Below are 23,736 nucleotides of genomic sequence, written 5' to 3' on the forward strand. Positions count from 1 at the left end.
TACTTAGCATGTCTGGTGAGAAAAAAATCTATATTCTATAATAATTATGGTGGTGGCAGTAGTAGTAAAAAAAGTAAGAGCAATGATGGTACTATGTCAAACACTTATTGAATACTTACTATATACAAGGTATGGTTCAAAATACATTTTATGATTTACCCCCACTTAATCCTATGTCTTAGTCTAGGTCCTCCCAGAAATAGATGTCAAAATAGGACTAAACATGTAAGCATTTTTGTTAGGGGAAATGATTGTGAGATAAAATGGTGAGCTGGGAGAGGCTGTCAGGTTATAATGCCAGTTTCACAAATGAAAAAGAGAGGGAAGGAAGTTCAGATGGAAGTGTCCTAGATGCCATCAGTCTGAGGATGCTTAGTCAAGATGGTCATGGAGTTCTTGAGTCAAAATTGAGACCAGCAGGTGGTATAGTGGCTAGAGTGTCGTACTGCTATATGGCCGACCACAGTTCTAGTCCTGGACTTGAAACTCATGCTGGGTACATGTGTGCACTTGCCCAAAATTCCAGGAGGAGAATGGAGGAGAAGGGATTGTAATGTATCCATGTCACCTAGGGGGTGATTTCTTACTTTCCCTCTCAATGTCTCTCTGTTTCTCTCCTCTCCCTGAGCTCATTGCCTTATGGCAAAAACCTTAAAAAAATAATTAGACACTAGCATATCTCGTGTCTTCCAGAAATGGGCCTGCATTAGTGGGGAAAGTTCACGTGAGATGAGGTGTTGTGTGAATGCTGATTTCAGAGCATAGCTGCCAGGGCACTTAATATATTGATCAGTTATGCTCCCCATAGTTGGAAGTCTGTAGATGTGTTCTTGCAGCTGCCACACCTTATAAAGACTTCATTATACTGATAAGAAAACTAAGGCAACGGAGAGAGAACATAATTCACCCAAGCTTAACAATTGGCAAGTGACAAAGTCAGTTTTTTTTGCCAGATTCTATACTTTTACTAACTAGGTTAATGCTCAAGGTTATACTTTGATACAGAGTTATAGTCTTATATACTATTAAAATAAACGTCTTCACAATGATTTATGAACTATGAGGCACCATATGGAAATCTAGAGCAGTAATTCTTAAACTAGCATGCATACAGTTACCTGGGGAATTTAGTGAAGAGGCAGATAAACAACCAATTGGCCTACAGATTCAGACTATTTCAAGTAGGGCTTCAGGACTTACATTTTAAAGGGTCATCCCTAGAGATTTTTTGCAGATGGTTTTTGAATCAGACTTTGATAAGCTCCAGAGAAAGAATACTTGGTTTAAAGATGACAAAGAGTGGTTTAAATTCTGATGGTACCAACTTGTATAATAGTTTTTGAGGTTTTTTTTTTTGTTGTTGTTGTTGTTGTTTAAGATTTTTGTCATAGGGTGCATGCATTCATTGGAAAGAAACCAACATAGAGAGGGAAAGTGAGAAATACTCACCCCTTCCCCTCCAGAGGAGATGGACATAATGACCTCCTTTCTCTTTCTCTTCCATTCTCCTATTAGGATTTTGGGCATGCACACACACACACATCTGGTGTAATTTTTCCCCCCTCCTTCTCCCTCACCCCCTTCATGATTTTCAAGCTGCTTAAATCACGGTCAGCCATGTGGGAGTCCAGTGCCTTAACTACCATGCCATCTGTTGACTCCCTCAACTTCTAGTTCTAAGACCTTGAACACATTACTTACATTTGTGAAACCCATCTTACAGATTTGCAAATGAGTAAGATAGTAACAGCAGTAATTAAGTACATAGAGCTCACCAGGTTGTTGTGAGTTTTCACTGGACTGGATGTCAAAGCATTGCTTGGTGCTCTGGGGAGCATAGTCAAATGCCTGTTATGATGACCCCTGCTCACAGCAGTGAACTCACCAATGGCATCCATGTCTGATGCTTACCAAATGACTGGTAGACCCTGGCTATTTGTTTTGTTTTGTTTTGTTTTGTTTTTGAAGAGGTTTTTGCTAATGGGTGTGTGCACTTGCCAGACAGACAGAGACAGACGGAAAGTGAGAAATCACCTCCCAGGGAGGATGGCCATGCCACAATACCTTCTCCTCCATTCTCCTCTCGGGATCTTGGGCATGCACGCACACGCGCCCGGCGTGAGTTTAAGCCACCGGGTCCAGGACTTGAACTGCGGTTGACTACGTGGGAGTCCAGCGACATAGCCATTACACTAACTGCTGGTCCCTACCCTGGCTATTTGTAATATGTCATGCACTTCAGATTTGAGCCTATTTGACACCTCACTTTGAATCTATTGTAGACGATGAAAAGAGTTTGTTAGGTAATCAAATCAAATAATTAGTTTTTCATCTATTTCTACTATAAGTCATGTTAGCTCTTTATAAAGCATTATGGTTAGGGTGGGAGGTGCTGAAATGGAATCCTTGAAAAGACATTTCATTGATGTACTTTTTTCCACTCTTCATAGCATTACTACTGGTGTCTTTAAAAAATTAGCAGTGAGAAATAAAATAAAATAAAGTAAAAGATAACAATGTTTTACTTATGGCTTGCTGCTTCTTCCCACTTCCTCTTGGAGCCAGATGTGCCCAGAACCTGTAGTCTACCACATTTTACTTTGAGATAGCTAATGTTGATATATCCCAGGAAAGCAAATCATGACGATTGGCCTAAATGCTTGTGTTCTGAGTATTTAAGATGGCTGAGGTTGAAAACAGTGATGGGCCTGTCATCAATGTTTATATTTATATTTATTTATTTTCTAACTGCCAGGAGGCATGTGCACTCACTAGACAGAAAGACAGAGAAAGAGAAAGAGACAGTATCCTTCAATAGGGTGGTCAAATCACAACCCCTTTTTCTCTATTTCTCCTTTCTGATAGATATGTACCTGGCATATTTTTTTTTCAAGTCTCAGCTCATGACCAAGCTCAGTTTATGTTATTTATTTAAGACATCTCTTGCTGCAACCAAAGGATGGGAGATCAGCATGCTTGTCATAATTTGCTACAAGTGAAGAAGGTGAGTTTAAGGTCTCGTACACTTTTCTGGCCCATGTGCAGAGTAATGGTCCAAACCAGTGTTGTGTGGTCTCCAGTGCCTGGGTAGTGGTCCATGTGCTCCTTATTCATCTTCATAGCCAGTTGGAAGTGGATTCACATGAGGGTTATGGGATAGAGTATAGTTATCATCTCCCTAGAGGAAGGGCTTCGACCTGATGCGGAGATGGGGATAGGCGAAGAACTCAGGTCTCCTATGCGCCTTGTGGTACGACTTCAGGAAGACATTCAGCATGCTCACTCCCATCTCCGGGAGCGTGACGAAGTAAGTGAGGGTCTTCCACATGCGAGTTGAGCCCTCCTCGCCATGAGCGCCACTCGACACAGGCCACCCCAGCTGTGGACAGGACCGGCTTAGCAGCCGAGACACTTAGAGTCCAGCTGCCACCGCCATTTTTGACAGCTACCTGGCATATTTTTTAAGCCACCAGGATTGGAATTTGAAACTCAGTTGGCCACATGGGATCTAGTTCCTAGTGCATAGTGGGTAACCACTGCACTATAGGACCAGCCCCCGTCATTAATGTATTACGTTTTTGTTAGAGTTTGCTTATCACTTCCTTTGGCTACTTATTGAGTGGGCATTGCCATAGGCATTCCCTCTACAGAGTCCTTTCCTATGATTTTCTCCCCTACTTTATGTTCTTAAGCCATGGTTCTCAGCAAAGAAAAAAGCTGCTTAGTCTCCCTGAGTTGCAATCTCTTTATTTGTAACTGGAAAGTCATAGTATGTACCTTATTTATTTCAATGAAGATCAGATAAGATACAGGCAATCCCTTCTTTATGACCCAATTGGCTACAAGTCATGATTACACATTAAGCAATCTTTAATACTGATTCCTACTTCTAATAAGCAAAATATCGAAAATTAAACTTTTATTTCTGGAATGAATTTCAAAATGTATTTTATAAATCAAATTATGTATATTAAAAATCAAGCTGGGACCAGCAGTTAGTGTAATGACTATGTTGCTGGACTCCCATGTAGTCGATCACGATTCACATCCCGGACCCAGTGGCTTAAAACTCACACCAGACGTGTGTGCGTGCGTGCCCAGGATCCCGAGAGGAGAATGGAGGAGAAGGGATTGCGGTGTGGCCATCCCCCCGGGGGATGATTTCTCACTTTCTGTCTCTTTGTCTCTCTCTGTCTGTCTGGCGAGCGCACGTGCCCTATAGCAAAAAACAAACAAACAAACAAAAAAACCTCTTCAAAAAAAAATCAAGTTAAAAGAGTTGTCAAAAATATATAAAATGAAAAGAAAATCCAAGTAGGAACTTTTTATTTTTAGGTTTTTGCCATAGGGCACGTGAGCTTGCCAGAGAGAGATAGAGAAACAGTAAGTGGGAAAGTGAGAAATCACTTCCAAAGGAGGATGATCACGCTGTAATTCCTTCTCCTCCATTTTCCTCTTGGATTTTTGGGCTTACAGGTACATCTATCTGATGTGATTTTTAAGCCGTCAGGTCCACGATTTAAAACCACCGTTGACTCTGTGGGAGTCCAGTGCCTTAACCACCACCCCACTTCTGGCCCCCAACTGGAAACTTTTAATAAACAAATTATTTATTTATTTTAGAGGTTTTCGCCTTAGGGCACATGTGCTTGCTGGAGAGAGAGAGAAAGAGATAGAAAGAGAGACAGAGAGAGACAGTGAGAGAGAAAGTGAGCAATCACCCTTCTGTGCCCTACCCCCCACCCCCCATCTGGGAGGAATGCCACACAGCAGTCCCTACTCCTTCATTCGCTTCCTGGGATCTTGGGCATACATGCACAGGTGCCCAGAGTGAGTTTCAAGCCACCGGTGTGGAACTCAAACCACCGTCGGCCACATGGGAGTCCAGCAACATAATTGCTATGCCATCTGTTAGCTCAATAAATATTTATTAAGTATATCAGACAAAACATTAAAACCTTTATTATAAATATACCTTTTGGGGAACATTTTCTGAATGAATTAAACTGACAGAGATATACTACAATATATCCATTAAGTTTATTAGTATTATTTTTTTACCTCAGTGTATTTGTCTTAAACTTAAGTTTATGACTGAATCACTGTGCTGATGCTTCCCAATTACTAGAATAGTGGATGTTCAGGGAGAAGCAGTATCCATAATGGGTTCTTTTAAAAAGATTACTTACTCTTCTATATCTATGAGATTTTTCATCTGAGCATCTGTCAATGATGTGTCTTACAGATGTCAAAATTTCTCCTTGGGAAATGTAACATTGTCAAGACACTTTCAAGAGAGTCCACTTTTTTTTTTTTCTCTTAATGCCTATTGAGAAGTATAGTTTTCACCTCTAGCAATTTCAGCTAATGACCCTGGAAGTCATCATGTAAGTGTTTGAATTTAACTTCTCTTGAACTCTGACCTCATGACAAGCCGTAATCTTTCTATTCAAACCGAGCCATAAGTATCTTAAAGATTTTTTATTAAGTTACTTATAGCCATTTTGTTTCAAAAGCATTTTAATATGTATTAGAAAGATGTAACAATATGAGATGTTAAAATCATTCAGAACAACAAGAAAAATAAAAATCGGATGGGCTAGAGTGGTCAATGAAGACTTCGCAGAGAAGAAAGGTGTTGGTCTAAAGTGAGAAAATACCAATATATGACTCCGCAAAGGGGAAGATAAATGGTGTTTTGAGCTGATAGAGCAGAATGAGCGAAGGCTGGAAGTTAAACATGGATTGCCTAAAACCCATTGATGCCTCCTGAGTTGGCATTCTTAATTCTTTAATAAATGCCTGAAACCAAGATCGCACCTTCATCTCCTATCTTTTTCTTTGAGCACTTTGAACTGTGCCGGTATCTTTAGCCTCCCACGCCGACCTTCTGTTAAGATCATGTATTCCTTGAAATATCTTCCTTACCTTTACCAAACAACGTTTATGGTTCTTTCCTTCCTACTTAGAATCCAGCTTATACCATGAATGCAACACACCACATATTGTTCTGTGACTTGCTAAAAGATCTATTACTCTCAGTAGGCTATGTGTCCTTTAAAGACAGACTTTCTGTCTATGATATCATGTTTCAGTCTATGTTAATCAGTTGCTCATTGAATATTTTAACTAAATTGCTTCAAGCACAACATATGTGAAAATAAATAAATATATACCTAAATTAAAATGTACTGTTTAGAGAGAAAGTTGTGTGCAGGGTCTCCAGCAAGGTGTACTTAACAATTACTAGACCCTGGAATATTAAAACAAGATAAAATTCAGAGGATCTTGGAATTTGAATGGGAAAAATTTAATCTTTATTTTTATTAAATACTATCTTACATTTCATATTTATTTTATTAGGTGGTTGGGAAAATCATGACATATTTTTCTGTGCTTTAAATGCAAAAATGCATCATGGAAGTATTTATGAATGACAGTTACTAAATAATTTTTTTTTTTAGAGATTTTTGCCTTAGGGCATGTGCTGTTGCCAGAGAGAGAGAGAGACAGAGACAGTGAGAGGGAAAGTGAGAAATCACCACCCAGGGGGGATGGCCACGCCACAATTTCTTCTCCTCTGTTCTCCTCCCAGGATCTTGAGCACACACGCACATGTGCCCAGTCCCAGTGTGATTTTTAAGCCACTGGGTCCAGGACTCAAACCATGATTGGCCCTATAGGAGTCCAGCAACATACCCACTATACCATCTGCTGGCTCCCCAAACAATATAATATTAACAGTATATCAAACTTTCTGTTTTCAGTAGAAATTACAAATATTTTTGCATTATATCAGTTACTTAATATTTCTGAAATATTATTTAAGATCTTTTATTTAAAATTAGGGTAATTATTAGACTGCTCATAGATCTTACTATTTAAATCCTTTAACAAAGGTGTTCATATATTTCTACATGAATTTTAAAATATTTTAACTATTTTTAAATATAATTGGTATCTTTTATAATTCTTTGTGCTTTATTTTATGCATTTAAAAAGTTATAATGAGTTTTAAGAAAGGGTTTGTGAGTTCTTCACCAGATTGCTCAAGTGATATTTCACACAAAAATGGAGAAGAGTGCTTTTTCTTGGCAGTGTCCCTGCAAATCCAGTTCAGAGGAATGATATTTGGGGACATGGTGAGGATGTCCTTGTTGTAGTAATGAAATTAGGATTGGAGGCCTGGATAATCCAGAATACTATTGAGCAGAGGATACTTGATGAAATCATTCCCTTAGAAAAATGGATTCAGCTATTCTCGTTCCTTTTGAAAAATAGGAGTGAGAGTAGAGCTTATTTAAGAATTTATTGTAGCCCAGGTCTGAGATTGGGAAGCTGGATCAAAGATGGTGACTATTGGGGTTTAAGATGAAGGTATGGCCTGGACTACACACAGGTGAAAGGGAAGAAATAGAAGCCCCAGAAGTGCTGTTCTGAGTGGGAACACAAAAGCTCGATTTTGATTATACTGTGTTTGAACTAACTTCAAAATCCTGTAAATTTAGATGCAGGTTTGGAGATTCAGTGTGAAGCTAGGGATTTGAAAGACATCAGTACAGAGAGAAGAGGTGAAATCGAAAGAACAAAGCAGTTCTATCAGTGTGTGTGTGTAGGGGGGGGAACAGAACGAAAGAAGAGGCAGAGAAGTTCCAGGGAAAGAGAATCAATAGTGAATTCTCAATTTCCCACCTCTCAGGAGCAAGCAGTGAACTGTGGCCAGCATTTACCCTCTGTGAAGCCAGGATCCAAAAGGAGAGCTGGGCTCCTGGGTTGCACATACTTCGGAGAGAGCTGTGCTGCCCAGGAAGGGCCGATGTTCAGCGGTGACCAAGGACCCAGGTTGACCTCAAACTGTGAAGCTCAAGGCATACTTTCTCTTTGCCTTTTTCTACAGAGACTTGGTGACTCTGAAGGCCAAGTCCTGTGCACATTGTTACTTGACTCAGTAGAAAATTGGTTCTTTCTCTTCATGTGGACTCACTTCCCACAGCTCTCACAAGGTCCAAGCCTTTCTCTTCTTTCAACTAAGGTTACTGCTCTCTGACCACTCATGCTCCTATTTTTCTTCCATCATTCTCTCTTCTCTCCAAGGTTCTCCTCTCTCTATTTGATGATTTGTGCCTCTTTTCCAGCTTGTCTGGTCTGACAGTCTAATCCTAATTCTTTCAAGCTTTTTAAATGTTTTACTTTGATATGGAAATCCTCAAACCTCTGCAATTAGTGGCTCCCCTAATTTGTTTCTTTTGTGAATGTTTAAGGAACCGTACAGATGCCTGCAATTTAACATTTCCCCAATCATTTAATGGTCCATTATTTATTATTTCTGTATTTTTTTTTACTGTGGCTTTTATAGAGACTTAAAATCCTTGTTTACAAAGATTTCCTTTTGTAAAGGTGCACTGAAGCTTTATTCCTACGTGTCATTATTGTCTCTGACCCCATCCATTGCTGAAATTTTATGTTGAAGTACCTTATCATTTTCACTGAAACTTGATCCATCTATAGAGGCCTTCAAAAGCATTCATATTAAACAGGAAACATGGTAACCTACTTAGTATACTGAATGTGGAATTCCAATTCCCCTCAGGTTCCTGACAATTTCAATGATAAACTAAGTACAAAAGCATAGTTTAATAAAATGAAATAGCCATTTCATTTCATTAGTCCATTTTTTATGTAATTAAACAAGAAGCCAATTACATTTTACATATAATGTTCAATTTTTTAAAAGAATATTATCTAGTAACTTAACTGGAATATAAACTCTGCTTCCCCTTAAATTAAAACTGTATGCTTTTCAAATGAATACCAATAAGTCCCATCATTTTTTTTTTTTGCTGACACTAAAATGAAAATAATGACAGAATAACCCAAAACAGATTATAATGAATTTTTAAACAGCTATTGACTTACTTTCAGTTGATGCCCATCAAAGATATGCTGATAACTCTATAATTCAGTGCAGCTTGATTTTTCACTAGGTGTCTAAGATGCATCTTTTCTAAGATGCACAAAGACACTAATGGACACTAACATCCCATCCCCACATACCTAACTCTGGGTATATGTGGGCATGTATGCACATATGTTTGCACTATATTTTCTTATTATGGGGGAGGTTTTTCTCTGCTTATTATACTGTCACAATGTTTGATTTTTTTGAATATCCATCAATAATTTATATACTTTCTCATAAACATACTTGCTCCTGATCACCATCTTAAAGGTTGTTAGCTATGAAGAAATCCTTTCATAAGTGCTTTCACTTTAGGATAGTGATTCGGAGAAAGGGAACAAAACCTTTCTTCATACCTTCCATGTGGAGTCTTCTTCCCAATGTCATTTTGAATTGAACAAGTGAATTTAGGTGACCAGGTAGCACAGTTAGAGCATGGGCTTTGGACTTAGCAGAACTGGGTTCCAATTTCTGCTTCAGTATTTACAATGTGTATGCACTAACTCAACCTTTCCAGCTCAGTTGTGTTACCTGTGATGCTCATTCTCTCATTCAAATACCATTTTTTGAGCATTTATTATATGATGACACTGTGTAAACTTCTAGAGATAGTCAAGGTCTTTGACTTGGTGAACCTTACATATAAATGGAGGGTAATAACAGTATGTATTATATAAATGTATTCCAATTAACTGATATAAGTCAAGCCAAGTGCCAGATATATAACCAAGGCTCAATTAATGGTAAGCATTTTTATTATTAGTAGTAGCAGCAGCAGTAATAGTAGATAAGGCTCCTAATTAGCTCCCACTGGTTTGCTCCAGTGCTGAACATACTGCCTGGCACATGTAAAGCTCTTGATTTAAGTGAGTTCTCTAGAAGCAAACTGCAAGACAAGAATTTCTGTGAAAAATAACTGATTAAGGAAGTTCTCTCAGTAGAAACTGGTAAAGAATCAGGGTAAGCAGGACAAGAAAGCAGTAACCACTTTATTTATTTTTATTAATTTATTTTATATTCATTCACTGAGCATCATCCCAGCATACAAAATGTGATTTCTGATCCAGAATACAATTCATAGTGGCTTAATGATACATGTTATCATCGACAAATAATTTTCCATTTCTTGTTTCATATATGTAGGTATATATGTATATTTTCCCCCTATTTTCCACCCTCTGTCATTTCTCACCCTCTTCTCACAGTGTCTCTGGTGTCTATAGTTGACAAACATTATATTAAATGCCATCTTTTTATATAGAAAAGATAAAATAAATATGCATTTATGTTTTTAAAAAAGAGTTTTTATGGACAACAGAGTGATCAGTAATGGTGAATGTGGCAGTTAGTTCAAATACATATTTTAAACCCCTATTTGATATGGCAAAAACAAACAAACAAACAAAAAACAAGGCAGAAACCAAGCAAAGGTCAGGACTCTGGGGACTGCCAATGGGGTTACCTGATCCTTTAGGAGACTCTGGAGGATAACTTAATACTCAGAGCAGTCCAAGTCAAGAAAGGAGAATTAGTGGCCCACTTCTGTACCTGTTAGTCATTGCCTAAGAACCACCATAGGAAACTGTGGTGGGGAGTACAGTGGCCCTCAAAGATCTCCATCCCTTCATCCCTGAAAATTGTTAATTTATTAGGTCATTGGGAAAGTCATGACATATTTTCCTATGCAAAAATGTGTCATGACTTTCCTGATGACCCAATGTTATCTTACATAGAAAAGGGGACTCTGCAGATACAATGAGGGATATGGACTTTTAGATAGTGAGATTGTTCTGGATTGTCCAGATGGACCCAGTCTAGTCACATGAATTCTTAAAAGTGGTGACTGTTTTCTAGCTGAGGTTAGAGAGAGACATAATGGTGGAAGGAGGGTTAGAGAGAAGTGATACTGCCTTCTTGAAAATGGAAGAGAGGAGTCATGAGTCAATGAAAACAGAGGCATTTTGAAGCTGAAAAAGGCAAAGAAATGAACTCTCTTGTATATACTCTGGGAGGGAATAGGCTGGCCACACTTGGTGAGAACCATGTCTGACTCTGACCTATAGAAGTGTAAAGTTATACATATCATTCTTTAAGTCACCAAGTGTGTGGTAATTTGTTGTAATAGCAATAGAGACTAATATGGGGGCATAAGTTTCTACATACTTCAGGATCTTTGCTGTCATGTGCAAAGTAACTTCAATAGCCCAGGGAAACTTCTCCAAAGAACAGTTGCAGGTACAGGAATTGGAGCCAAAAGTACACAAAAATAAAATGCTCAGAAGTAGTAAAAGGGACTTCAGAAGGTCTGGGATATCAATGTCAATTTTTACAGTGCTCAGTAAAAATTCATTAAATGAATGAATGAATAGATACATCTATATAAACTACTGGAGTATGAAAATTATGTAAGAAATGGCTTTTCATCATAGGTAGACATGGAAGTTCTCATGTGGAGTATTGGTGATCAAAATTTTCTTCTACTTTCAATTGTCTCTAGCATATTTTCAGGTTCTCTGAAACCAGTGGTTAGAGAAGTAAAAGTGTTCTATAAATCTAATACAAATAAGAAACTATAAAGCTCTGTCTATGCTGTAGAAATCCTCCAGAAAATTCAAAATTCTTTGGAGAATCTCATTGCATCCTAAGTACCTGACTTGTAAACTGCTATAACTAACCAGCTAGAGAATTCATCATCCTCTAGAGTATTTAGCTTGCTTGCCAGAAAAACAAAATAGAACTACTTAGAAATGGGAAAAGAACAGCCTTTAGAAGCAAATATTTTGAGAAGTCAAGGTCAAGAAAAATAAATTAAGGAAATATTTTCCCTTTTTTGATGCTTATCCTTCTTCTCCACTTGCTCTTTTCTCACCTATTGTACCTGGTCAAGAATCCTAAATGAATTTTCATTTTATGGTTAGGCCAGAAAAAAAAAAATCTATCTATGTGGATGATCCATTCTATATTCATTTTTTTAAGATGCAGAAAAAGGTAGCTGACTGGAATATCAAACATTTTTTAAATGAGTTTTCTCAGGTTCTGAACTTTGGGACATAATTTCTGTAACTCACGTGGTTTTAGAACACCTAAACACAAAGAATGCTTTAAGTCTAATAAGAAGAGAAATGAGATGCTGGGAGCCAGCCAGAAAACAATGTTAGAAGTATCAGATATTTTCTTTTATTGTAGCTCCTCTTTTTGTCACTGTTGCATAACTTTTTCATATTTTTACTTCATAAAAAAATTAGTAATAACTTTTATCACTGCATAAAGAGTAGAAATATACTACCCTTTTAGATTTAAATCAGTAGCAAAGCGTTTGTCTGCAAGTAATAGAAAAATCCAACCAAAATAGGCATAAGCAATAAAGGGTTTATTAGCTCTAAAAATAAATTTGGAGACAGGGTGAGTCCAGGATTGGGTTAGGGATGTAGCCGAGTAACCAAGTTCTTTCCACAATTTTACTGACTGCTGTACCAGGCTGGATATGTCTTTTCATCATCCCAAGTTGGCTGCGGAGTTCAGACATTACTTTCATAGATGTACTACACATACTAATGAAGACTTTTACTTCTGTGAGTCTTCTTTTAGTATGTATTATAACCTTTTCAGGGGCCAGCAGGTGGCATGGTAGTTAAGGCACTGGACACTCCCACATGGCTGACCAGGGTTCATTTCCTGGATCTGGTGGCTTGCTTTCTCACTTCCTCTCTCTCTCACTCTCACCCTCTGTCTCTCTCTGGTTAAATTAAAAAAATAAATGAATGAATAAATAAAATAAAATAAATAATTATTAAAAAAACAAAAACAAAAACAAAAACCTTTTCAGGTCCCCTTATCACCTGTTTACACCTCTGGATCATATTGGCCAGGAATCCATTGCATGCCAGATTAAAGAAGCAAAACATACTCAGGGATTGAGTGACTTATTTATCATAGCTATTTTTAGCCTTTATAGAAGAAGACTGGCTCTATCAGCAACAAGGAAGGTGAAGGGATGGTGATGGCTATGGGCACAAAACCCTAGCCCTAGCACAAAACCTAGCACAAAACCTAGCACAAAACCTAACCCTAGCACAAAACCTAGCCACTCAATGCAATAGTGAAATGAGATAGTGCTGGTAAGTGCCTGGTATAGTGACTACAATACATCCAGTCTCAAGAGGCCTTCTGGGACATAGATCTTTGGGAAGTGGTTTTCTACTATGTTAGCATGTTTAGGGTATAGCAGTAATATCAGTCTAGCATCTAAACAAATGTGGGACAATTTAATAAATCTCTCAAAGAAGACATGGATACTTTTGTTTTGTTTTGTTTTGTTTTTCAATGCCACTAAACATATCTAACACTTCTTGACCTATTCACCATTGCATCTCTGAAGTCTCTTATTGTCATAACTGCTCCATAACACTTGGTCTCTCCCCAACTCCAGCCCACTCTAAGTCCTTTCTCTTGTCTCTCTCTCCATTGCAGCACTTTTCTAGGTAGACCGATTTAGCCTTTCTAGGCTTCTTTCAGTTTTCCTTTTCTCCCAATATTCTAATCAACACAATGAAGCCTCAGAAATGGAATAGGGTAATGCAGAATTCTCTTAAGAGGCCAGAAATAAAATAGAATGTTAAGAATAAGTATGGAACCAGCAGATTGCATAATGTTTATGTTGCTGGACTCCCATGTAGTCGACTGTGGTTTGAGTCCCAGATTCAGTGGCTTAAAACTCACCCCAGGTGTGTGTGCGTGTATACTCAAAATTCTGAGAGGAGCATAGAGAAGGAATTGCGGCATGGCCATTCCCCTGGTGGGTGATTTTTTGCTTTCTGTCTTTCTTTCTCTATCTCTCCAGAGAGCACATGCGCACTATAGCTAAAAGCTCTCTCTAAAAATAAATAAATAAATAAAAATAATAAGTAAACTAGAAAAACATATATTTCTTTTTATCTGTCACCAAACTATTTGATGTTGCTTACAGTTTCTAGGTAATGGACTACTAACACACTAGCAAAATCATTGGCTTCTTTCAGTTCCTTCCTCAAAGAGGACCAAAAATGAAAGCAAGGCCGCTTTGCTATTCATGTAAGCATCTACTCACTACTTTGTTGATAGTGCTGGTCTATTAGAATAACACATGACCTGCATAAAAATAACTTGACAAAATTTCAGAGAATTCACTGGTCTCAGACATACCTCTCTATTTCTTCTTTCTCAAGAGGGTTTTAATTTCCTCTTGTACATGGGTGATGGTGACCACACAACTGCATTTCTTTGTTTTCAAATTTTTTATTTTAATATTGTGAGCATAAATGGAATCCATTCCACTTGGATTCTGTTTTTTCTTTTGCCACTTGCCTGTGTCAGCTGCCCTCTGTGTTTGAAAGAATTAGTTACATTCACCATTTGTTTTATCACTTTATTTTGGGAGATATTATTTGAAAGAAAGGACTCAGACAGACATTTAATTGAAGAAACAAGTCAGTTAATGCCTTGTGCTTTCAGGATAATATTGCTAATATGCATTTGAGGGCAATTCTAATCAATGAAACTGGAGGCTAGAAAAACAAACAGATATCCAAGTCCTTTTATGGCAGATAGCTTATTAAAAAATATGTATTTTTTTAATGTTAAGACTTTTTTACCCAGTTCTTTCACTGCTTTAGGACAATTAGATCTTAACAGAGATGCATATCTGAATGAGTCTACTTTGAGATGTCCACTGACTTCCTTTGAGGGCCAAAGCTCTGTCCTAAGTGAGGTATATTGGCTCATTGGAAAGTAATAGGTATGTGAGGGGAGGATGAGTGGTTTTTATTTGTTTCCTAATGAGAACAGGATAGAAGGAGTGTCTCATTTCTGGCTATAATTTAACAAGAAGGCTTCCTGGAGAGAAGCCTATGTCCATTTCTCTTGATATTAGTCAGAAGATTAAGGACACCAGAGTATAGGGGACAGATGGAACAGGAAGCATGGAGATGAAGGAGTACCAGGCAAACAAAAGATTTTTGGATTATCTGTCCAAAACTGTGTCTGCTTAAAAGCACTTTTTCAAGGACAGGAATTGGGAAGTTCTTTTTACATATTGAAATGAAAAAGGTTGGCTTTGTTTTACCTTGAAGACAGACAAAAGTGATAAGAAATAATAACAAAAATTGTATATGCTAAACACTTTACAAAAATTATATCTTATAATCCTCATATAAGTCTTTGACAGTGGCATTACCATTATTACTGTTACTAGGATATGTTAATATCTTTATAGAGAGTGACATTGCAAAACCTGTAATCAAATATGAATGTCCTTATTTCAGCAAATACATCATCTAGGACCAAGGCATTCAATTGTCAATGGGTTAAATGATTCATTAGAGTACTCTGCTGAAAACTAAATTGTTCTATTTTTGGTTTTTTGCCTCACAAATATTGAGATGTTGTAAGCTCTCCATTTGCTTTTAATAGCCATAATTATTGGTCTACCATTTTGGGTAATATGAGTATGCTAAGGATTAGAATAATAGAAGACAAAGGGTTTATAGAGAAAAATTTAAGAGAAAAGGAAAGATATTTATGAATAAGTATAATATAAAATTAAAATTTCATTTCAACACAAATATGGTGCAATAATGTGCCTTCAACTATCTCATAAGAAAAATAATAAAAACCTGTAATACTAATATTGCCAGCATAAAATCAAGTTTTATTACACATGAAAAAATGAAGAAATTACAGTCTCCCAAAAATTGTCAGTAATCATTCTTGACTGGCTATCTTAGAAATCAATGCAAATTGTTTTATGATCAATATAACTGCATTGCTTCTAAACCAGTGGAGCCTGATGGCTGTGGTCAACTCCAATGAAACCATTCTGCTGTACTCAGATATGACCTTAGCGTATACTTGTATTATTACCAATGGAGTTTTCTGGCTTTCAGATGGAGGAACATTAAATCAAAGGAGATAAGGAAACATCAGAAAAGTATGGAGAAAACCAGCAGTTAGCGTAATGGCTCTGTCACTGGACTCCCACGTAGTTGACTGTGGTTCGGGTCCCGGACCTGGTGGCTTAAAACTCATGTCGGGCACGTGTGCATGCGTGCCCAAGATCCCGAGAGAAGAATGGAGGAGAAGGGATTGCGGCGTGACCATCCCCCCTGGGGGGTGATTTCTCGCTTTCTGTCTCTATGTCTCTCTCTGTCTGTCTGGCGAGCGCACGCACCCTATAGCAAAAAATACTCTCCAAGAAAGAAAAAAAGAAAAGTATGGACAAGTAAGTCTCTTGGGTTCCTGATCTAGTCAGTCACTCCTTCGCAAGAATAGGTGTGGATATTTTGTAACTGGCATCACAAAACACCTCTACTATGCTTGCTATCACCATTCGAGTTATTTTTTTAACTTTTTTCCTAAATTCTTGTAACCTACCCTCAATGCTGCTACTAATTTTGAACACCCACATTTTAGAACATAGCAGTTGTACTATTTAACAGGGCAAGTTGTTTTCTATTATTTCACTGAAATAGCATACAATAGCAGAAAGCATTTATAATCCACAGGACATTTTCTTATGTAACTTATTATATGTTTAATATGAAAGTTATAATGGGCTATACATTTAATCATGCAATGTATTCTTATTGATTGTTAAACTCACCACAGAGTTTATGGTAATTACAATGGATGTGAGGTGAAGCAGATATATCACCTGAAAGTGGTGACAGGTATGACCATATGAGCTCATACTTAACATACAATAGGGCTGAATAAAACGGGAGAATTCTCTCAAATAATTTCATACTATTATGTATTCCTTCTTAAATGTCATGCAAAAATTTGCTAAGATAAGGGGAGAAAGACATGCTCTGAGTGGAGTTCTCAGCAGATACAGAGTAATGACAAACTATTCTTGGGAAATGATGTTGAATTCAACTGGAGGATGGGGATGAGCAAAGAAGATAGAATCAGTGAGATTGTGAAGAATCTTGAGTTCATTGCTATAGGAAGTGAATTTTTTTTTTTTTCTGAAGGCAGTGGGACGAATTTTAGGAAGAGAAATGATTGGGCAGAAGCCCCATGGAAATTAAACAGAAAGAGTTGAAAGCAGAGTTAAGAACAATTGTAAGTTCTGTAAGTAGGTAAGAAAAGGGATAGTAAATTCTCAAACAACTGTATGTTTCAATGCTTTAGCAAAATTCTAAGCTCCTTGTGGGATACTAAGTATATATTTTGTTTATGTATTCCTTTGTTTTCAGTAAAATTCTGTGTACATAGGAGGTGCTTGGAAAATTCTTGCCTTAGGAATCCATCTCTACTTAAAGAAGAAATCACTTGTACATTGTAGTCTTTACCCAGTGAGCAGGATTTCTTTGGTAAATTTATGCCTTTTTTTTTTTTTTTTTTTTTTTTGCCATAGTGTGTCTGTGCTTGCTGTAGAGAAGCACAAAGGCTGAGATCCGGAAAGTGAGAAATCACCCCCGGGGGGATGTTCATGCCACAATCCCTTCTCTTCCATTCTCCCCCGTGGATTCTGGGCACACACCCACCCACCCCCACACACACATATGCCTGTTGTGATATTTTTCAAGCTGCTCGGTCTGGGACTTAAACTGTGGTCAGCCATGTGGGAATCTACCTTAACCACTACACCATCTGCTGGGCTCAACTATTCCTTTTGTTTTAGAAGTTTTTGTTATAGGGCACATGTGCTTACCAGAGAGAGAGAGAGAGAGAGAGAGAGAGAGGTAGAGAGAGAGACAGAGACAGTGAGAGGGAAAGTGAGAAGTCACCACCCCAGGTAGGATTGCCATGCCACAATTCCTTCTCCTCTGTTCTTCTCCTGGGATAATGAATATGCATGCACATGTGCCAGGTGTGATTTTGAAGCCACTTGGTTCAGGACTCAAACCGTGGTCGGCCATGTGAGAGTCCAGTGACAGAACCACTACACCATCTCCTGGCCCCCCAACTGTTCCATTTTTAAGGATAGATTGGGACATAGGTTAAGTATATGTCCAAGATGAAATAATTAGAGGCAGTAGGGCCTCAAGCCTAGATTTTCTGACCCACAGCACATTCATAAGTGGTCACTATTAAAAAATGAAGAGACAAACAGATTTAGTGTATCATAGTGGTCATGTGTCCTGGACCCTAATACTATTCATCATGGTGGTGACTTTATGAAGTTTTAGGAAATCTGGAAAGAATTCAGAAAGAAAAGGAATGAGAGAGACAAAATAAAATAAATTAGTTTAAAACATGAATATATACTGTCACAGTGTGTAATAAACATTTTTGAATAAAATGAAATACGAAAGACAGAAACAAAGGAGAATGTTATGGTAGGGAGTGAAAGAGGGTCCTCAGCCCTCCTGCATCCTCTGTACAGAGGGGCTCTACACTTTGAGGATGATTGTTTTTGTGGGTTGCAGCTTCACTTTCCCCCAGGCTATTTCTGGACCTGTTAACAAATTTATAAATCTTCACCCACTGGTTTTCCTTTCTGGTTAGAATCAGCCCAAATAGCTTCTAGCTTCCTGAATACTTATTATCATACTTCAAATACAGTTATCAAAGAAAAAAAAGAACTGTAAAACAGCTGATTTTTCTGATGCTAGGTCTGAGATTCACATATTAAGTGAAAACAGTTGCTCTGTTGTATAAAATATGTTTTAAAATAATATGAAAGACTATATGACCATTCTATGTGAAGGATAGACTTATAAAAAAATAATTCAATGCAGACAGAATGATTAAAAAGTCTACCCAGGTCTTCCTTCTTCATTGTTCTGCCTCTTTCAATTTGGATCCCTTTTGGATCCCTTTTGGGTTGGCTAAAACGAGTGGAAAAGAAATGTAGCCTGTAGAATGAGCAGTGGAATATGGAAATAGTTTCTATATTGTAGAGGAGAAATCTAATTATCTCTATTGATCATTCATCTGGTCTTTCCTCTCTCCTTTTTTGTATAGTGTTCAGTAATATAATTGGCATCATTAGAGCATTAGTGCCTTCTTTCAGAAGGCATGTGGTTTGCTGGTCATTAGCAATCTTGATAGACATGTCAAGGACAGGAGGCCTAAGAATTCGAGCAAACTTCCTCAACACAGCAGGGTAGCTTAGCAAATGGCATTGGAATTATAATACTCCCAGTGTGAGCCCTCTAAGCTCCCACTCTCTATTACCTAAGCCTTGGAAATGATTCTTCCTCTAGAGTAGTAGTAAATATCAATAGTTTTATAGGCCTGTGTGGTTCTGTTAAATCCATTGCGGTTTGTTTAAAAATAAAAATCAGTTACAGCACTTTTAATATCTTTTAGGACCTTCAGGTGGGGAGCAGTTGTTCAGAGAACTGAACAACTGTCGACCTCTGTGTGCCAACAGCCGTGGAAATGTTCAAAGATCCAGCGTCTTGTCAAATATTTCAAATGTGATTGAACTTTGTATGCTCGTTAGCTCAAAGTGATCTGCGCCTGTTTGGTCATCATAAAAAATATGACTTGGAAAAGCTGTTATTAACTCTTTTTTTTTCCCCTTGGGCCATTTTCATGAGCCAATAAGCGCGATGATGGAAAGTATAGGCTGTGGGTAGTGAATGAGGACCTCCAGGCTAGGGCTCAAGCTCTCCAGATAGGAGCTCTGCGATGCTGAGGAAGTAATTTCTCCTCTCCAGTTCCCATCTGCTGTTTCCTATGAGTTGGTTTGGTTTGGGAGATTAAGCTTAAATGCCAGTAGAGGCTACATGTATACAAAAGGCAGAGGTTAGGTCTGTGGCAGCAGAGTAGTACATGTCAGCCTGGCTTGAAGAATCTATGGCCTTAAATACCTAAGATATCCTATCACCAAAAATATATCCATGGCACTGTTTGGCCCATAGTTGCCTGTTTACCATTCCTAGGCTATATAATATGAACTCCCTTCTTTTGAGGATTTAAATTTTCTATTTCAAGGCAGCAGGTAGTGTGGTAATTAAGGTATTGGACTCCCAGCACAGTTTGAGTCCTGGACCTGATTGCTTGAAACTCATACTGGGGATGTGTATGTGTGTGCTCAAAATTCATTTAAAAAAAATGGAAAATTGTTTCTTTGGAGGAAGGGCTAAAGAAATTTGAATTGATCAGCCTGGAGAAGAGAAGAGAGGAATTTGGTTCAATTACTCTTCAAGGACAGGATGTATTTTCATGTTATGGATGGAAAGCAGTTTCTCTCTGTGAGTAAAGACAGTAACTGGAATAAATGAGTTTAAAGAAAAGCAATGGAGATGTGATTAGTATTAGAAAGAATATTTCTTGCACATTAGAATGGTAAAATGTTAGAAGGATTTCTGAGACTTTGATATATTTTGGTTTTAGGGGATTATTAAAGTAGAAGAAAACCAAAGTTTTGTTCTGGTTGTCCTGAAGGTTAGGCAGTCCAAGTGTGTGACTATTTTCATTGATATCACCATCCTCTTCTCTAGGACCACCACATTTTGGTTGCCTCTCTTAACTGTAACAGGAAGATCTCACAGATAGCTAGGGCCAATGGTCCTTTTTGGGTACTGCAAAGAAAAACAAAGCCACTAAGTATATGTATCCCCTCCACCACCCCAGCTCTGCTTTGCTGGGCTAATAAGCTTTATTTTTCTCTCAGGGCTGCCTACTCTGTCTGATCCACCTGGACTGTGGGAAACTCCACATTCAGAGGTCCTAAGAGGAAGAGATCAATCTGATAGACTATCTCTTAACCCCAATTCCAAAATCCCAGGAGAAAGATTCTATTATGTCTTGCTTGGGAAAGTGTTCTTCTTAATTTGATAGATTTTATCTTGGGGTAGGGAGAGTTAATTTAGTTCAATGCTGGTAGGAGGTTTTACCAGCAAAGGTGGTGGGCTGAATGCCTTCCTTCAAAATTCATGAGTTGAACCCTTAATATTCAGTGCCTCAGAAAGTGATATTTGGAGACAGAGTCATTAAAGAAGTAATTACATTAACTAAGGTTTTGGGGTTTTTTTTTTATAGGTTTTTGCTATAGGGTGTATGTGCTCGCCAGAAAGACAGAGAGAGACAGAGATAGAAAGCGAGAAATTACCCCCCCAGGGGGGACGGCCAAAATGCAATCCCTTCTCCTCCATTCTCCTCTTGGGATCTTGGGCATGCACACACATGCGCCTGGCGTGAGTTTAAGCCACCGGGTTCAGGACTCGAACCGTGGTCAGCTACATGGGAGTTCAGCAACATAGCCATTATACTAACTGCTAGTCCATAACTAAGGTTTTATAGGGTGGGCTCTATTTTGATATGAATGATGTCTTTAGAAGAAAAAGAAATGTGGACACACAGAGAGAAACCAGGAATGCATGTGCACCAAGGAACAATCATGTGCTATGGTCTGAATATGTTGCCTCAAAATTCATGTGTTGTGGGATCAGAAGTTAGCATAACGGCTATGTTGCTGGACTCCCACATAGTCGACAGTGGTTTGAGTCCTGTCCCTGGTGGCTTAAAACTCACGCCGGGCACGTGTGCGTGCATGCCCAAGATCCCGAGAAGAGAATGGAAGAGAAGGGATTGCGGTGTGGCCATCCCCCCTGGGGGGGGGGGGGTTTCTCTCTTTCTGTCTCTCTGTCTCTGTCTGGCTGGCAAGCGCACGCACCCTATAGCAAAAACTTCTCAAAAAAAAAAAAATTCATGTGTTGTGACATTGTAGTAAGATTAAGAGGGTAAAAACTTGATCCAATTATGGTGTCAATAGGTGAGGTCTTAGAAAGAAATTAGGATTAGGTTATTAATGTGGGATTCCCCATAACTGAGTTCTAGTGGGTTTATGAGGAGAAGGAATGAGACCAGAGCAGAGAGACTTATGGACAGTCACTCAGCTTTGCTTTCACTATCATGGTGTGATCAAGACTCTGCATGATGCCCAGTTGGACCTTAGACCTCCAAAAATCGAGCTGAATAAATGCTTATTACTATTTCTAAAAAAAATCTTGATTTTTTAAAAAATAATTATTATATTTTATTTTATTTATTTATTTACTTATTTATAAGTTGACCAGAGAGGGACAGAGTGAGAAAGAGAGAAAGAGAGAGAGAGAGAGGGAAAGTGAGAAAGCAAGATTCCAGTTCCAGGACTCAAACTGCAGTTGGCCATGTGGGAGTCCAGCTCCCTTAACCACCAAGCTACCTGCTGGCCCCATAAATGCTTATATTTTTTTAAAAAAATGCTTATCTTTTTAAGTCACCAGTTCTCAGATATTTCTTTTAGCAACACATTAGCAGACTAAGACAGAAAATTGGTGTAGTTGGCTGGGTTGTGTTGCTGTAGATATCTGAAAATGTGAAAGCAGATTTTGAAGTGTGGGATGAGCAGAGGTTGGAAGAGTTTGGAGGAGCAGAACAGAAAAATACTAGGGCTGGTCCTATGGCCTACTGGTTAAAGGAATCAAATCAAATCCCACATAGCTGACCAGAGTTGGAGTCCAGGTGCCTGGTGGCTTGAGAAACATGCTGGGCATATGTATGTGTGTGTGTGTGTGTGTGTGTGTGTGTGTGTGTGCTCCAAATCCTGATGGGATGGCAAAATGGAACAGAAGATATTACAGTGTGACCATGTTCTTTTTTCTTTTGGGGGGGGGCTTCTCCTTCGCTCTTTCTCTGTCTCTCTATGGTAAGTGTACATGTCCTGTGGAAATTTAAAATAAAGAAAGGAAGTAGAAAAAGCCTAGAATGGGCTAAGAGTAATTCTGGTGGAGAGTCAGAAAATGAGAAGACTAGATAAGGTTTGGAACATCTTACAATTGGTTAAATAGTGGTGACCAGAATACTCATAGAAATATGGATGGTAAAGGCCATTCTGAGGAGATTTAAGAGGAAAATGAGGAATACTGTATTGGGAATTGGAGAAAAGAGCATCTGTGTTACACCATAGCAAAGCATTTGGCTGCAAAACTGGCTGCTAAGGCTTTGTGGAATGCAAAATTTTAAGAGTGATAAAGACCTGGCAAATGAAATTTCGAGGCAAAATATAGAAGGAGCTACATGGTTATTGTTAACTGCATTTAGCAAAAGGAAAGAGAAATGAGATACCTTAAAGAGAACTGCTAGTTAAAAGGGAAGCAGAGTGGAAAACTGAACAATTTGTAGCTCAGCCATGTGGTAAAGAATGAAGGAACATTTCCAGGACAGAAAATTAAAGGCATAGGTCAACAATCAGCTACCAAGAAGTGATCCAGGTGATAATTGTCAAGAAAATATGGAAAAAACAAACAAACAAACAAACAAAAAACCCAAGGGCTTCTCTGCCCTCTCCATTACTAGCCCACTGGCCTAGGAAAGTAGAGTAATTTCAGGGGATGGCTATTCTGAGCTGCCTCAGGATTCTGCTTCCTGAATCCTGGTAGAACATTCCTCAGCCACAGGTGAAATTGAACCTGTTATTAAGGCAGCTACTCTAGCCTTTGCTCCAGAACATGGAAGACACTGGTGGCATACAAGTGGAGATAATTTGAAGGTATGCAGAATTCAAGAACTGTGGGGGTGTGGTACTCTTGACCCAGATTTCAAAGAATACTTCAAAAAGCCTGGTAACTCAAGAAAAGACCTGTCACAAGAGGGAGTTTCTATTAGGACAGGCTAAGTGTAAATGTGGGGTTGGACTACAGAGTACTCCCAGGACCATGTCTAGTGGAGCTTCAAGGCCAGGGTTACCCTTGAGACCTCAGATTTGTAGATGTGTCATCATGTATCACAGTTCTGTAAAATTTGAAATTTACAGGCACAAGAGTCAGAATAGAGAAAATTGAATCATGGACTGAGTTCAG

General features: G+C 38.4%; 1 protein-coding gene and 1 pseudogene across 1 annotated transcript in view; one reads left to right on the forward strand and one right to left on the reverse strand.

Annotated features, from left to right (window-relative positions):
- Window positions 1-23,736, forward strand: part of KCTD16 (potassium channel tetramerization domain containing 16) — a 281,440-nt gene that overhangs the window by 85,504 nt on the left and 172,200 nt on the right. The window lies entirely within an intron of this gene.
- LOC102480387 (cytochrome c oxidase subunit 6A1, mitochondrial pseudogene) lies at window positions 3,107-3,436 on the reverse strand (annotated as a pseudogene).

The sequence above is a fragment of the Tupaia chinensis genome, unplaced genomic scaffold (genome assembly GCF_000334495.1).
Source record: "Tupaia chinensis unplaced genomic scaffold, TupChi_1.0 Scaffold000228_1, whole genome shotgun sequence".
NCBI classification, from domain to species: domain Eukaryota; kingdom Metazoa; phylum Chordata; class Mammalia; order Scandentia; family Tupaiidae; genus Tupaia; species Tupaia belangeri.